Source organism: Stylophora pistillata, chromosome 2, assembly GCF_964205215.1.
Source record: "Stylophora pistillata chromosome 2, jaStyPist1.2, whole genome shotgun sequence".
Taxonomy (NCBI): Eukaryota; Metazoa; Cnidaria; class Anthozoa; order Scleractinia; family Pocilloporidae; genus Stylophora; species Stylophora pistillata.
Window position 1 is genome coordinate 20,109,792 of NC_142520.1, and position 16,718 is coordinate 20,126,509.

Below are 16,718 nucleotides of genomic sequence, written 5' to 3' on the forward strand. Positions count from 1 at the left end.
CAACCTATTTTCTTTATACTGAGTGGCTATGACCTTTCACTTCCATGGCAGGAAAAAGAAAAATCAGGCTTTTCGACTGACTGCTCCACGAAACAACTCGTCTACGATAGGTACACTATTGGATGGGGCATGAGATTTTTTGGCTGCCAATGCAAGCTATGAAACCTTTGACCACTTTCATAAATGGCTGCTGGATTAATATTCTTTTCTTTAAATTTAAATTAGCCTTTCTGGCCTCGCTTGAGATAATGTATTCTTTTGAATTTTGTACTGGAGAACGAGGCCAGAAAGGCTAATTTAAATTTAAACAAAAGAATATTAATCTGGCAGCCATTTATGAAAGTGGTCTATGAGGGGCCAATTTCTTCAGGGTATTTCTGAGAGAGCCATTAACGATTATCAATATTCAGAAGATGTACTGAAACAGTCCGTGCCACTTAAATATATAAATCTTGTCTGTAAAACACAAAGTTAATTTTATTAATACTGAAAAAGAAGTCTGGCTGCTATGTAACATTAAATGTATTGGATTTCACTTAAGGTTACCCAAGCTCAGTTTCTCAGATGATAATGTTGACAAGTTAAAAGTTTAGACATTGGTCATGTCACACAGATCCCAGGGGCATCAGGTGTTTCTTGCACAGTCACTGGCCTGGTGTTTATGATTACTGATTTGCACATGAGAGCTCCCCATCTTTCTTGTAAACTTGTCTGATTCAATGAAAATGAAAGTCATCTAATTTTTCAGTTTTCAGATGATGGAGCTACTAAAACAAATGAGCTGACAATGTCAATTGGAAGTATGGTGTGCTGGAACTTTGGTGATCAGGTGTAAGTGTAAAAGACAAAGATCAAATAATGCATGACCTCTGGAAGCAGCTCATTGAAGAGATGAAAGTGTTTTAAGGTAATGTTTTGACTGTTTGTGATAAAGGGTGCACTGTTGAATTTCAGCCAGGAGCAGGCATGTCCTGGCAGAGCTGGGCTGCTAATGAACTCAACCAGGCAGCTACATATCCTTCTCCAAATGCAAATGTTCATAAAGGAAACATGAACACTAGGGGGGTAGTTTTGGAGTGGGTAAAGATGACACCTGAAAAACTTTGCACTAAGGAAATGAGAACCTCTAATACTGAAAAGGTAAACAATTTTCTTGCCTCTCTTCCCCCAAACCTTTCAGAAAAAAAAATAGAAATTCCAGAAAGTTACAGTTCACGGCTGAAAATAGCATCGAACAGTTTGGTCTTCCTAGGATTGGGCATTTTCCAGACAGGTTAAGGCCAGAACCCATGCATTGTAAGATCAATGCCTGGCAACATTATATTGATCTCCTGTACTTAGAGGCAGTGGAAAGAGGAAAGTTTGATCCTTTTGTTTCTGCTCTGGGAACACCTATAGGGAATAGAGACTCTTTTGAGGGTTTCTGGTACAGACAGTGTTGGGGAGCATGCTAGGAAGCAGGGGATGTTGCAGAAATCAGAGGTGGACCTAAAGCAATACCTGAAGAAGAGAAGTTTTCCTTATGCAAGGCATACATCAGTTGGGGGGGGGGGGATGTGGACTGGGATACTGGACTTTAAGAGTAAAAGAACATTTTAGTGATGAAGCTAGAATGGGTGTAACAAGTTACCAGTTAGGCTTATTGGCAATCAAGCCATTGCATTGGCTTGATATTACCATTATCATAGGTGAGTATCTGAAGAATGCAGGGGGACTTTTTAATAGAATAGAGACCAATTCTGCCCAGCTTGCAGAAATGGAAGAAATGTGTAGTATGTATTTTAACTGGGTGTCTTTACTTTTTTCATCCAGTTGAACAGAAGTTGCATAAGCACACAGGAAATGCTTTCAGAGGTGATGCAATGCGAAAGTTGCATAAGCACGTGTAGGCTAGATCACGGGGTTGTAACAGGAGACGCGTGGGAGATGATAAATTAGTTTTTGTGTGTGAGAGCAGAAATTAAGAGAGACATTGTGAAAACTAGGAGGAGAATAAAACAGGATTTGTTAAGGACAATTTTCGAGTACGTGAGTTAAGAGTGTACACCGCAAGTTTGGTACATTTGTTGTGTTAATGTCACAACATGGACAGTTGGATATACCATTCCCTATCATGCAAATTTGCTGTTTACAAGGTATAGGGTGGGTTATGGCATTGTCTCTTTGCAGGCTAAAGAGGCCAAACATTCTGGAGTGAGGGAAGATTTGACCTTAACTAACCAGTCAAATGTAAGCACCACCACTGGTAAATGGTGGCAAGTAATGCGAAGTAATTATGTTCGTTCATTTTACCTCCCAGAACATCAACCAATGCCCTCTTCTTATACCTCACACTACCAATGATGTTCTCCACGGCACTGTTACCCACCAAATGTTTGAAATTGCGGTGGAAATAAAGAAAATGATTTGCTCAGTTGTCAAGTTTGTTTGTCTAGTATTGACCTGGTGACTTGTGCAAGCAGCAGAGGCGCGACAGAATCAGTGATGTGTGCACTAAGACCCATTGTCTGTAAACAGTGCAATACTCGCTTTGCTGATAACTTATCACTGTGGTCTCATCTAAAGTTCTGCAATGCCACTGAGGTAAGAAGTGTAGCTATCAATCCAACTTTGATGACAGTATCTGGTTTAAAGGAAGCTTTACATAGTAGAGGATTAAGCACTGCAGGTAATAAGGAAATTCTAGGTAAGCGCCTTGAGGGTGCATTGGCTTGGGAAGGGTACTTGAATTAATTTTTAAGTAACAGTGTAACTTTCCCAAAATATTTGATGTGAAGTGTATTTTTCTTGGTCAAGTTGGTGCACAATAAGGCACACTTCCTATGAGAATGATAACTAGGCTCTCAACAAATTCTGTGTACCAGTAATGTGAGTAATATGCCAAGTTACTAAGAAAATATTTTAAATTTGGTGCAAAATTGTTTAAAATAGCTATGTTTGCTAGACAGGTTAAACCTGTTGGAATACAAAAGTAATGTCACTGATATCACTTGGTATGCACTGATATATTACATACAAAACTTTATAAACCAATTTTTTGTTTTAATTGACTTCCATTTTAGAGGCAGGGTTTCTGCTCTAATGTATTTCTGGAATTGTGTACATAAAGGTTTGACCACTAAACCCTTGACATGCTAACAGCAGTATGCATATTCTCCATACTATCCTCAATACATTTTCCAAGGTGCTGACAAGGAGAATTTGTTTAACAATCAAGAGCTCCTTTAGTTAGTAATTATTTCCTTCATTCTTGTGACTTTATGTTTAATTTGAAGTTAATATTGTAAGAAGAAATTAGATGCTGGTCACTATTAGGGGTCAAAGGGTTAATAACTAATGACTCAGCATTTTGCTTATGTTGACACAATGCTTTTCTTTTAGTAATGGATTTGTCTTCTATTGATAGTTTAGTCTGATAGTTTAATGATATATATTAATGATATCTTACAAAATTACAAAAAATATGCACTGCCTGCAGGTAGCAAAGGCTAGTCGAGGGGAGCAGTGTATAATACGTATATTATAAAATATAAAATAAAAAGATTTACAAAGCAAGAGATTCAAAATTCTAGACAAATTACAACTACATATATACATTTAAGATACGGCAAGAAAACAGAACAAGCTGTGGGGTCTGATAGTTGTGCTATTAAAGTAGGCAAATCAATATAATCGTCATAATTTATTTTTCGAGTCTCTAGAGGAGGAAATCATGAGTTTTACTCTTAAAGTTGTATTTTGATAGCTGGCGCACTTCACAAGACAAGCTATTCCAGATTCTAACATCATTTCTTGAAATAACTAAAAGTTACAAAAGGTTGCAGCTTGATAGTTTTAAGAGCAGGATGAAGTATACATAGATAAATGAAATTTGTATTTAAAATGAGTAATTCTCTATACTGATAGAATAATTGCATAGATGAATCAGACATCATTGTTAGTCAAATAATTAACAAGCTTTTAGCTGTTATGTTTAGGTAAAACCATACTTCTATTTATTTACTCCAGTGTTTTTCTTTCTACAAGATATAAAGATTAAAATTTAAAATATATTCTTGTATCAATAAACATATTTCCTTCAGGACTTTGTTTCAGATTACATTCAGGGTTGTCATTCTTTTGCTATATGAAAGTTTCGTAATTAATTGTCAAGCTAGATCGTATTCAAACTCAATAGCTTTTGTAAATTTGAGTCTTTTCCAAATCCTTCTCGATCATAGCGCAGCACGTAAAATGAGATTGTTACCCTCTGATGTTTTACTAAATAAATAATTTGAAGCGGCGTAGTTTGCGTGACAACAATAATTGACTCGCCGCAACCTCGTTCCCAGGGTCTCTTATCTTCCCGCCCCCTGGAGCGAGCGAGGAGAGACGCTGGTTTAGGCTGGTCACGTGTTTAGAGAGCAAAAAAAAAATTCCTTAGGGACGAGTCGTTTTTTTGCTGGATTTTTGCCCCATATCCTTTGTCATCTTCAAATCGACGTTATCGTTGTTCAGGTCGCCACGTTTTATAGCAGCCTTCAAGTCGCTATATGTCGGAGTTGGTATTGTAACCTTAATTTAAGACCCAAACAAGTCCTGTGTGTAGAAGCGATGTATTCGGGCAGAGATGTTGTGGTCGCTTTACCGACGGGATACGGTAAATCCTTGATTTTTCATCTTCTTAATTCTTCACTCTTCGAGAAGTTAAACAGTCAACGACCTGTACCTTCCTTGTCATTTCGTCCAGTTTTTTTATGTTGTTTCGCCTTTGAATACCTTTATTAAAGATCAAATAAGAACGAGCACCGGCAGCCGTAGGTTTTTTTGTGACTAAGGGCCTGATTACATGAGCCGGTCTGGCCCGGTTAGCCGGGCTGATTTCTTTTGTTTTGGTGTTCGCCAAAGCGTGAAAACAAAAGAAATCAACCCGGCTAACCGGGCCAGCTCGGCTCATGTAATCAGGCCCTTAATTGAACACTGGCACGTCAAATTATGTAAACAAAGGAAACCGAACAGTTACGTGCAATCGCCTGCGCATATTTTTCTTCTTCTGGAAGGAAATAGGTACTAGAAAAAGAGAGATCGGTTAGACGAGCACAAAAAATAAATCTGTACCAATTTTCCTGGTCATCGACAACATCTTCGGAAACATATCTGACAGCGGCTGAGTCAATCGAAGGTAGCTCATTCTGAAAGAAATTTGTCACCTTTCTAAAAATACTCGCAATTCAGAAGCGGCAAGGAAGAATCTGGGACCGTCGAGACGTAACAAAAAAACAAATCTGGCAAAACACTATCGAAGATACAGTTGTTTACCTCTTTTCCAGCCAAAGACTTCATCTGTGTTGGTGCTTTTACGAAATTTAGACCGCGACGGCTTCTGTCAGATTCCCTTGCATCATAGCCAGAATGCGTGAGACAGATTGTGATATTTCTGTTCATCGCCTCACCGTTTCGATAAAACTCTGACTTTCACTGATCACCGTTTTGAAAGAAATAAAATTTTTCAAGCGTCTTTTCAAGGCCTACATAATAAATGTGGAAAAATTTTTTATTGTCTCAACGGCCAGCCATAAATGTTGTTCTTTTTTATTGCCAATAAGCTACGCTCGCAAGTGGACTAAGTGGAGAGAAAATCCCACTTATCTGCCCCTCCTTCAAACCGCTAATTTGAAATCTCCAAAAAATCTGGGAGACACGTGACCAGCCTAAACCAGGGTCTCTCCTCGCTCGCTACAGGGGGCGGGAAGATGAGAGACCCTGGGAACGAGGTTGGACCCGCCGGTGTAACTTTGAAGCACGCGACCATCCTCAGGAATTTTCTCCAAGTACCGCTTCTTGAGAAAATTCTCTCCCTTAAATCTCGCCGGAGACCAAATTTTCTCTGCAGTGTCGAGCCTTTGGAAACTGAGCGTGATTTTCTTACCATTCTTGGTCTCTAATCCCGTAGTTAGGTTTATTTTTTACAAAACGAACCCTCCTTACGCATTGTTTCTCCGCAGAATACTTCATCTTGGTATTCCAAAACCGGTCTCCTCTTTCTGTTTCATCTTCCATGCCGAAATGCCTTTAACATAGTTTGTTTGATGTGTTCGCGCTGTCATTCTTTGCCGCCACTTTTAAAGAGGCCTTTACTTTTCGTGCCAACTGCCGCTGACGACTTCTGCGCCAGCGCGCATCAGAGTTGCGGGAGGAAACCGTAGGCAACTGACCATCATTTGCTTGGGTGCTAGGAATTCATCTGCAATGACTGATCTGCGGCTCAATATTCATGATTTCCATACCCTATATGCTGAGCCACCTCTGCCGGATCTGCTATGATTCCAGTGTGTCCTATTTTAAATTTGTCTTCTAGGAAGGCCTTCTGCTTAGCACTAAAATGGGAAGCCTTCCTCGAAGATCGCAATGCCCAGCTCGGCGGTAACGCCTGAATTCTTTACTCTGCAATCGCAGAAGTGGCAATATAGGGCTGTGCACTAGATCCTTCCTGATATTTTTCAAAGGCATCTTTGCCTTGTCGAGAAGCGAGTGCCTTTCCTCTGTAAATATGCACTTTCCGTACTGTATACGCCGCAACACTTTGCAGTGGTGCTGAAAAGTACTCACGCATCCCTCAACTCAAAAAGAAAAGAAGATCGGCGTGTTTGTTGGCAATGGATGCAACTTCTCTTCTTAAACGATGTCTTCTGTCTTTTCTTGAAGAGGAGACTGCTTTTTGTCAAACAAAAGGATGTCTTAGAATTCTCCAAAAGAAAAGTAACTGTCGGAAAAGGCTGAATCCCTCTCTGAACCCATCAGTTTGAACAAAAAAAAAAGATGGCCATAAAAAATGACTATAAATAACGCGCGTGAGAAATTAACATTTGGTAAAAGTGAGCAAGAATTATAAGGAAAGAATGCCAGTGTTTGTGGTAACTGACGTGTGCTTTGCAATTATCGCCCAGGACATGGGGGTCCACATGTCGTGTAATCCGAGAGAAACAGAAGGCAGTTCACGACAGCATTTCGTGAACCGAATGCGCAATCTATGTCTGACGCTAATGCATGGTATGTACAAATTCATTAACAATACTCAAATTAAAGTGTAAATATGGCAAACATATTGATTTGATGGTTGGTTACCATTTTCAATTTGTATCCGTATCGTACAGGACGATTTTGCATTTGGCTTGTTTTGTTTGGGAAATAACAGCTAACATTTTAAATATCAGGTAACCTGAGCAATAGAAACAACGAAAGTTGAACTAAATTAGCTTTCTATCCAGTGTTAAAACGATTTTTCGCCCCACAACGGCCTGATACCTTTTCTGTGTTACTTTTGTTTGTTGTCCTAAAATTTCGTAGTCTTGAGTAGCCCAAATATTTTATTGCATCTTTCTGAATAAGAAGCCTTGTTCTTTGCTGGACTAACTTGGTTTAACCCCAGGCCATGTCACAAGATGCGATTTTACCCTCTCAATTTTTCCCATTTCTTTGTCCGCCTATATGAGTGGAATAATGAAAATAACAAAAATTGTCCAAAAACTTAGTTCGCGACAATTGGACAGATAACACTTCAGACTGTTCGTAAATACGTGTTCTTTCCATTGAGAAAATCGTTGGTCACATTTACCGGTTTGTTTATTCTCAACCGACGTTCAAATTGTGGGTAGTCTGGACCTATACTAGTGAACTCTGATATGAAAGCCACCAAACCGATTTTCCCGCCGTTCGCGTAAAATAAAAATGTTATGGAACTTAAAGCATTTTGTCTAAAAATAGTTCATCGAGACCTATATTCTGGCAAAGCTTGGGGATTTTCGACTTTTTTATATTGCACACCTCCAGGCGATATTTAGGGATGGCCGCTTTAAAGTAATTAAGTTTAATTTGATCTGCGAAAAAACTCGGCCAAAGTCGCTCACCATGTAAAAGTTTGTTTTCAATGATGCTATTTTATTACTTTCTTTGTATTTATATCCGAAGTTATAACCTCAAATTTCTTAAAAAAAAAAAAAAGAGCTTCTTCCTGTTCAAAGTTTTACACTTTTCTCATCCACGAAATATTTCTATCAGATTTAAAAACAATTTTCAGTTAAAAGAGTTGGAATATGAACCCACAACAATCATTCACTTGACTCTGATGATGACTTCCGCACAGGTTGTCGAAACGTCAGTCACTACCACCGACAACAATCCTTCTCAGGACTACACTCACCCGGACGATCAGACTACACCTTCACATGAAAATAAATTTGTTGAAAATTAAATGAAACCTATTTTATTGTGCATGCGCATGCACAGATTCATATGATACGATCAGGCTTATTTCGCAAGACAGAGGGAGGGAATAAAGTTTTTATCTCTGCTAAGGAATTAGCCGAGGCTTTTAAAATCCAAAGAAACCAGACATAGTAGTCTTGCATTGAAGCTGTATTAGACAAACTTTGCATATTTTATGATTAGTGATGTCCGCTCCTAAGGGTGGATAAGAAGATTATTCGAACACGGATTTGTCTCAATCAGAACAAGCAGAAAGTTTAAAAGTTTCAAATATGGCTGCTATCATATTTTCTTCTATCCTGGGTTTTTTTTCCGCTATTGGTTTTGAACAATTTTCTTTCAATTTACGCCTGAATCTAGACAAAATATTTCTGGTTCAATATTGAACACCTTTTTAATAGGTTGAATGTTTCTATCGCCCCGCGCAAAATTAAAATTTAAAAGCAAAAGCCTTGGAAAACAACAAAATAACTTATAATAAAAGGAAACAAGGTAACCAAGTTCTTCTTACACTGTAAGTTAAGAGTTTGAAAAAAGTGTAATCAAGAAGCTTTCCCATTGCCTACTATCGTTTCTTTTGCCCAAGCATTATCGGGGCCACTATGTTGCATTCTTTTTGGAAAACAAGTCACCTTTTTCTGCTCTACCAACCGCAAAACTCCCCTCCTTCACCCCATACGAGTTTCTCGAGCCAAATGATTGGTGATCTATTTTTCCGTGTCCTCTGAAAACTCCGATACCAAAAACAACTAATCTTCTCACGCTGTATTTTTTTCGGTCATCTCTTTAGATATTATTTTTAGCAAGTAAGGAAATATTATACTAAAAATTGTTCGCATTGTAACCAAAACAAAATATCCCACGCGGTATCACGGCTCTAATATAACATGAAAGTTGTAACATTTTATGATATTCTACTAGATATATACACTGTAAGTGTCATTGTTCCTGATTATATGTACTTAGGCTGACTTTAAGTTGAGAAATGAAAATATTATTAAACAATATCTCATATATTACTAATTATATTCTTCTCATGCGAGTCTCAGATAGGTTTATTTGATTTAAATTGATTCTCTTTTTACCATAGTCACCTTAGTTCTTGTAGAAATTAAAGACTCAAATAGTTCTTAGGTATATATTTCGTCACAATATATCTGAAGCGTTATTCCTTAGGGTAATTTATTTTTTATTGGTAGGGATATTGGTCTACAGCCTCTTTTCCTTTCAACCTTCCGCCCATGCTCCCTGAAAAATACTTTGAATCCTCAGCAGAAAGAAGATTATCATTCACTTCATTTATTAGCCTGGTAACCCGTAAAGCCTTTTACCGCGAAAAGGACGCTAGGGAGTTTACGCCGGCAGAATCAAGCGGAAGTGGACGACTTTCCTCCCCCCTAGGATGAAAGAAATAAGCCTCGAGTGGCTACGCAACTTTCCATATCCCGCCTCCTTCCTCCCAACCTAAAACTCGAAGGGTAATTAAGCTAAGACTCTGTGGACTGGGTTGATATACATGTATCATAAGGATGGTCTGATTGAAGACTGCAAAGTGTGGCCTTCTCTATCAATATTCTATTTTAAACAATACTAATCTTTTTTTTTTAACTTTGGTGAATATGTCTGATCATTTCAGTGTAATAACTGTTACAACTATCTCTTCAACACTTTCGTTTTCCCTGTGCATTGTCCTTTTACATTGCCTGCAGGATTAAAATTAGGAGGAATAGTCTTCACTTTTGACTTACAGAGTTCTTAGGTTGGTATTCTTCATGAATATCTCTTGTGGTAAGTCCTCCAACTGGTTGTTGTACAAGTACCTGTCAAAAAATGATGGCAGTTAGTTTGTGTAACGAGCGTTCGGCTGCAATGCTGATATAAATGCATTATCGTTATCGTCAATACCTTCAAGTGGTAAGAAATGTTTTGGGTAAGAAGCAAAGCTACTGATACTGCAAGAGACTCATATTTTGAGCCAAACGTGTCCACTGCATTATTACATTTCGTTGATCGCGCGGAGCCGATATATCAGACATCCATCCATGTAACATGCATTAGCCATTGGCCAATCCTATTTCTGAGAATCCACAGGGCGTTCGTGCTTTCTTTGGTGGCATTTCCCTTACCATTAAGAAATGAACTGAGAAGACAGTCGTTTTGTCAAGGAGCATTTGAAACAGTGTATCAATTTTTCGTAATAAGGTGCTGCGCAGTAATGCAAAATTAAAAGGTTAACCTTGTGGAAAGGAAGCTTTTTCTTTGCCATTATGAAATGTAAGGAGAGATAATTTTTTCGCAATTTTTGTAATTTTGTCAATTAATTTACAAATGTCATTATGGGCCAGCCAAAGACCAGCGCGTGGTAACGATGACTGAAGCTAGATCAGGTAGAACCTCTGAATACATCACAGTGTCGGTGTGTTGATAATATATTTTTGTTTTGACATTTCGTTTACGCCAATTTGTTATCCCTTAACTTAGAACTTTTAGAAGTTTTCGGGGTTTTCATTTAAGCCGAATGATCTGGTTACTTTACTTATCGCTGTTTGGTCTCTTGATAGTTTGGTTAGATTGACGTCTCCGTGTTTAGCTAGTGCTTTTTAGATAGAAAATTATAGTTAGAGTTTTAGTCCAGGATAAGACACCGTGTAATCATGATCTTTTTTGGAATAAAAGACAAGTCTAGATCGTAATTCTCGATAAAGTAATCACGATCCGCGAGCAACAGTAAGCAACAACTTGTAATAAACTCAGGACCTACGGATTTGCATGCATATATATCGCCTGTATTTAATCTATTCTAGGATATGCAGTTCGTTTTTTGGTTAAGAGTAAGTGTGTAACGGACGCGAGTAAACGCTTTTCAATTTAACCGCAGTGTACTACACTTTATTCGCACAATACTTTGGTAATTTCTTCAAGTATAGACTCCAGTTCTCCGCTTTGATATAAGAACGCTCCAAAGAATAGGATAAAAAAGAAAGAGAGAAAGATTCTTTGTTTGACGGTCTATCGCATATGCGTGTATCAAGCCAGGAATCGAGATTCAATTCTAGCCTAGAAAAGAAACATTTGCAGCAAGAATGATTTTTCTGTTAACTTTTGTATGATATCTACTTGATATATCAGTCCGGAAACTACTGAAACTACAGTGAATTTTATCTCAGGCCTACATGTATCTAGAATATAGATTTTCCTTTGGTCGGAGGGCACATTTATGCAAGAGTATTTTCTTATATTTCCTGACGAGAATTTATTACACATTCTAATAATGAGTAATTATTTGCAATTTGACCAAGTAGATAAAGAGGTCATGTGCAAGAGTGTTCACCCCAAGTTTGCAGATTTAAGATAGCGCATACGGTTACGATAATCTCTACCCTTGTAATATGAACCCAGCTGTAATATGAACCCACAACAATTATTCACTTGACTCTGATGATGACTTCCGCACAGGTTGTCGAAACGTCAGTCACTACCACCGACAACAATCCTTCTCAGGACTACACTCACCCGGACGATCAGACTACACCTTCACATGAAAATAAATTTGTTGAAGATTAAATGAAACCTATTTTATTGTGCATGCGCATGCACAGATTCATATGATACGATCAGGCTTATTTCGCAAGACAGAGGGAGGGAATAAAATTTTTATATCTGCTAAGGAATTAGCCGAAGCTTTTAAAATCAAAAGAAACCTGACATAGTAGTCTTGCATTCAAGCTGTATTAGACAAACTTTGCATATTTTATGATTAGTGATGTCCGCTCCTAAGGGTGGATAAGAAGATTATTCGAACACGGATTTGTCTAAATCAGAACAAGCAGAAAGTTTAAAAGTTTCAAATATGGCTGCTATCATATTTTCTTCTATCCTGGGTTTTTTTTCCGCTATTGGTTTTGAACAATTTTCTTTCAATTTACGCCTGAATCTAAACAAAATATTTCTGTTTCAATATTGAACACCTTTTTAATAGGTTGAATGTTTCTATCACCCCGCGCAAAATTAAAATTTTAAAGTAAAAGGCTTGGAAAACAACAAAATAACTTATAATAAAAGGAAACAAGGTAACCAAGTTCTTCTTACACTGTAAGTTAAGAGTTTGAAAAAAGTGTAATCAAGAAGCTTTCCTATTGCCTACTATCGTTTCTTTTGCCCAAGCATTATCGGGGCCACTATGTTGCATTCTTTTTGGAAAACAAGTCACATTTTTCTGCTCTACCAACCCTAAAACTCCCCTCCTCCACCCCATACGAGTTTCTCGAGCCAAATGATTGGCGATCTTTTTTTTCCGTGTTCTCTTAAAACTCCGATACCAAAAACAACTAATCTTCTCACGCTGTATTTTTTTCGGTCATCACTTTAAATATTTTTTTTAGCAAGTAAGGAAATATTATTCTAAAAATTGTTCGCATTGTAACCAAAACAAAATATTCCACGCGGTATCACGGCTCTAATATAATATGAAAGCTGTAACATTTGATGATATTCTACTAGATATATACACGGTAAGTGTCATTGTTCCTGATTATATGTACTTAGGCTGACTTTAAGTTGAGAAATGAAAATATTATTAAACAATATCTCTTATATTACTAATGATATTCTTCTCATGCGAGTCTCAGATAGGTTTACTTGATTTAAATTGATTCTCTTTTTACCATAGTTACCTAAGTTCTTGTAGAAATGAAAGACTCAAATAGTTCTTACGTATATATTTCGTCACAATATATCTGAAGCGTTATTCCTTAGGGTAATTTATTTTTTATTGGTAGGGATATTGGTCTACAGCCTCTTTTCCTTTCAACCTTCCGCCCATGCTTCCTAAAAAATACTTTGAATCCACAGCAGAAAGAAGATTATCATTCATTTCATTTCTTAGCCTGGTAACCCGTAAAGCCTTTTACCGCGAAAAGGACGCTAGGGAGTTTACGCCGGCAGAATCAAGCGGAAGTGGACGACTTTCCTCACCCCTAGGATGAAAGAAATAGGCCTCGAGTGGCTACGCAACTTTCCATATCCCGCCACCTTCCTCCCAACCTAAAACTCGAAGGGTAATTAGGCTAAGACTCTGTGGACTGGGTTGATATACATGTATCATAAGGATGGTCTGATTGAAGACTGCAAAGTGTGGCCTTATCTATCAATATTCTATTTTAAACAATAGTAATCTTTTTTTTTAACTTTGGTGAATATGTCTGATCATTTCAGTGTAGTAACTGTTACAACTATCTCTTCAACACTTTCGTTTTCCCTGTGCATTGTCCTTTTACATTGCCTGCAGGATTAAAATTAGGAGGAATAGTCTTCATTTTTGACTCACAGTTCCTCTAGGTTGGCATTGTTCATGAATATCTCTTTTGGTAAGTCCTCCAACTGGTTGTTCTGCAAGTACCTGTCAACAAATGATGGCAGTTAGTTTGTGTAACGAGTGTTCAGCTGCATTGCTGATATAAATGCATTATCGTTATCATCAATACCTTCAAGTGGTGAGAAATGTTTTGGGTAAGAAGCAAAGCTACTGATACTGCAAGAGATTCATATTTTGAGCCAAACGTGTCCACTGCATTATTACATTTCGTTGATCGCGCGGAGCCGATATATCAGACATCCATCCATGTAACATGCATTAGCCATTGGCCAATCCTATTTTTGACAATCCACAGGGCGTTCGTGCTTTCTTTAGTGGCATTTCCCTTACCATTAAGAAATGAACTGAGAAGACAGTCGTTTTGTCAAGGAGCATTTGAAACAGTGTATCAATTTTTCGTAATAAGGTGCTGCGCAGTAATGCAAAATTAAAAGGTTAACCTTGTGGAAAGGAAGCTTTTTCTTTGCCATTATGAAATGTAAGGAGAGATAATTTTTTCGCAATTTTTGTAATTTTGTCAATTAATTTACAAATGTCATTATGGGCCAGCCAAAGACCAGCGCGTGGTAACGATGACTGAAGCTAGATCAGGTAGAACCTCTGAATACATCACAGTGTCGGTGTGTTGATAATATATTTTTGTTTTGACATTTCGTTTACGCCAATTTGTTATCCCTTAACTTAGAACTTTTAGAAGTTTTCGGGGTTTTCATTTAAGCCGAATGATCTGGTTACTTTACTTATCGCTGTTTGGTCTCTTGATAGTTTGGTTAGATTGACGTCTCCGTGTTTAGCTAGTGCTTTTTAGATAGAAAATTATAGTTAGAGTTTTAGTCCAGGATAAGACACCGTGTAATCATGATCTTTTTTGGAATAAAAGACAAGTCTAGATCGTAATTCTCGATAAAGTAATCACGATCCGCGAGCAACAGTAAGCAACAACTTGTAATAAACTCAGGACCTACGGATTTGCATGCATATATATCGCCTGTATTTAATCTATTCTAGGATATGCAGTTCGTTTTTTGGTTAAGAGTAAGTGTGTAACGGACGCGAGTAAACGCTTTTCAATTTAACCGCAGTGTACTACACTTTATTCGCACAATACTTTGGTAATTTCTTCAAGTATAGACTCCAGTTCTCCGCTTTGATATAAGAACGCTCCAAAGAATAGAATAAAAAAGAAAGAGAGAAAGATTCTTTGTTTGACGGTCTATCGCATATGCGTGTATCAAGCCAGGAATCGAGATTCAATTCTAGCCTAGAAAAGAAACATTTGCAGCAAGAATGATTTTTCTGTTAACTTTTGTATGATATCTACTTGATATATCAGTCCGGAAACTACTGAAACTACAGTGAATTTTATCTCAGGCCTACATGTATCTAGAATATAGATTTTCCTTTGGTCGGAGGGCACATTTATGCAAGAGTATTTTCTTATATTTCCTGACGAGAATTTATTACACATTCTAATAATGAGTAATTATTTGTAATTTGACCAAGTAGATAAAGAGGTCATGTGCAAGAGTGTTCACCCCAAGTTTGCAGATTTAAGATAGCGCATACGGTTACGATAATCTCTACCCTTGTAATATGAACCCAGCTGCTGGCGATACATCTGGAGGTGAGCACATTCAAATAATGCCGCGGAGAAGCTCTTTCGGTTCAGAACTTATCGCCGATCTTGTAGATCGAATCTTTGACAAGTTAAAAAGCAATATTGATACTAAACTTGGAGCATTTAAGAGCAGTATTCATTTCCAAAGTATCATTTCCGGATAAGCATATTGTATACTTTCCGGATATCTGTTGACAACGCTTTATTTTTTGCCTAAGGATTTATGATTGCCTGAGCCGTAATTGATTTAGGTAAACTTTATTACTTTGCATCTTCATAGACAACCAAGTTCTGTGGAATCCTATCGTCTTTGTAGTTCAAATGGAAATATTTTACCAAGTTTTTCTTTGGGTGACAAATTGTATCAAAGTGTTCTACTTAAGAGGTGGGGGGGTGGGGACACGATATTAACTTTGACAATTTACGATGAATCGTTCTCGATTTGATGGTTGTTTGTTTAATTCTAGGTCCTTGACAGTTGACTTTTAGTAGGAAGATATCAAAACTTTCTGTTTTTTAACATAAATAATTTTTCCAGTGACTTTCAGATCAAGCATTTCTCTGGAGAAATACATTGAGGCCTAAGTCGAAGTCCTTTGACAATTGTTAGATCCAAACAATATATTAACTCCCGAAAGGATATAGAGTCACAGAATCAGGTGACGAAAGAGATTAAAAAGCTGCGGAGGATTACCCTTCGTGAACACAGGCTCGCGCCTGCAGTCTCCTGCTCAAAAATTAATGGAAAATAAATAGGAGGTTTGAAAATAAATAGACCCCGTTCTGGCTTGCTGGTATGTCATGATAATGTCCTTGGCTAAGAGATTATCCTCAAAATTTGATATTTGCCCTCGAAACTTCGCTTCTCGGCTAAATATTCATTTTTCGGACAATCTCTCAGCCGCGGACATTATCAGCCGACATACCAGCCGCCGGCCAGAAGAGGTTTATTTACCAAATAGCACAGGGATTTTTAAAATGAAGAATTGAATGAGGGACGGTAAACGGTGTACAATTATGATAAATTCTGAAAAAAAAAAATGCATAAATGTTTCATATTTCCCGCACCGTGCACTATCGTACTATCCCGGTATCTATTTTATTCGTGAGCTTTTGTGCTTAAAAGATATTGGAGTAAAAAAAAAAAATAATAAAAAGATTGGAACAGTTTTCAGAATCTGCACCCAGAAATATTGTTAATTAATTAACTAATTATAATTAATTAATTATATAAATACAATGGCCGGTTGTTATGTAAATTCCTCCCGTTACTATCTTAGAGGTCACGTGACGACTCGTTCACGGCTTGAGCAGGTTTAAACACGAGGGTGCGCTGTAAATAGGTTGGCTCCGCCCCTTGATATTAGCTCAAATGAAAGAATCATCCAATATTGCGACCAACGGTCTAACCATACGTGAAACAGTGTGCATGGAAGACGCAATAAAAGTATTATTATGGGTAAAAAAATTAGAAGATATTGA

The 16,718-nt window shown here is 37.6% G+C and overlaps 1 protein-coding gene and 1 pseudogene across 1 annotated transcript in view; one reads left to right on the top strand and one right to left on the bottom strand.

The window, feature by feature from the left end:
* LOC111347678 (uncharacterized) overlaps positions 1 to 16,718 on the bottom strand; it is a 724,620-nt gene that overhangs the window by 570,420 nt on the left and 137,482 nt on the right. The gene's annotated exons all lie outside the window — the stretch shown is intronic.
* Positions 1,613 to 4,082, top strand: LOC148737657 (uncharacterized; annotated as a pseudogene).